We start from the raw sequence: 991 nt of genomic DNA, 5'->3' as shown, positions 1-991 counted from the left end.
AGGTTGCAGTGAGCCGAGATGACACCATTGCACTCCAGTCTAAGTGACAGAGTCAGACTCTGTCTCTAAATAAATAAATAAATAAATAAATGCTTTTTTTTTTTCCTGCCACCCCAGACTTCTGGAAAAGGAGTTGGGAGCTGTGCCTGAGGATCCCAGCGTTTGCCCTCAATTGCAAACAGATTGGAGTGTCTCTTAGCTCAGGAGTTTGTGCTGCTCAAGAGTTGCACAAACACAAAGTTGAGAAACACTGCTTGCTGAAAGGGGTGTAAAAGGCAAAGGACAAACCAGTTGTCCTCTAAAGTGGAGACATTTCTGTTCTATGCTGGGCTAAGATTTCGGAGAATGCAGGCAGGGAACAAGTTTTGCCGGTTTCCCAATGAGAGACCCCCTGTGGTAAGAGAGGCTCTTCTCTCCCTACCTGGTGAGTTACTTCATCTCTTTGGTATTCAATTTTCTCATGTTTAAAATTAGGGAGCCAGGCACCATTGCATACACCTGTAATCCCAGCACTTTGGGAGGCCAATGTGAGCAGATCACGATGTCAAGAGATCAAGACCACCCTGGCCAACACGGTGAAACCCTGTCTCTACTAAAAATTAGCCAGGAATGGTGGCAGGTGCCTATAATCCCAGCTACTCGGGAGGCTGAGGCAGGAGAATCTCTCGAACCTGGGAGGTGGAGGTTGCAGTGAGCCGAGATTGTGCCACTGCACTCCAGCCTGGGCAACAGAGTGAGACTCCATCTAAAATAATTAATTAATTAAATAAAATTAAATAGGGAAGTAAAACCACATGTCCCCTAGGATCCTTTCCTCTTAGTCTTTCTACATGTTAATTAAAGAGATTTGTTTTCTTATAAGCATAGATCCAGAAAAGTACTCAAGGTAGGTTTTCCATGTTTTCTAGAATTTTATAATTGCCCCAAGTGATGTGGGAGTTATTTGGAGGAGAAGCTTGTCCTTGCTTCCTTTTTTTTTTTTTTTTTTTTT

This window comes from Cebus imitator, unplaced genomic scaffold, assembly GCF_001604975.1.
Source record: "Cebus imitator isolate Cc_AM_T3 unplaced genomic scaffold, Cebus_imitator-1.0 Scaffold45, whole genome shotgun sequence".
NCBI lineage: Eukaryota > Metazoa > Chordata > Mammalia > Primates > Cebidae > Cebus > Cebus imitator.
This window is presented reverse-complemented; position numbering follows the sequence as displayed.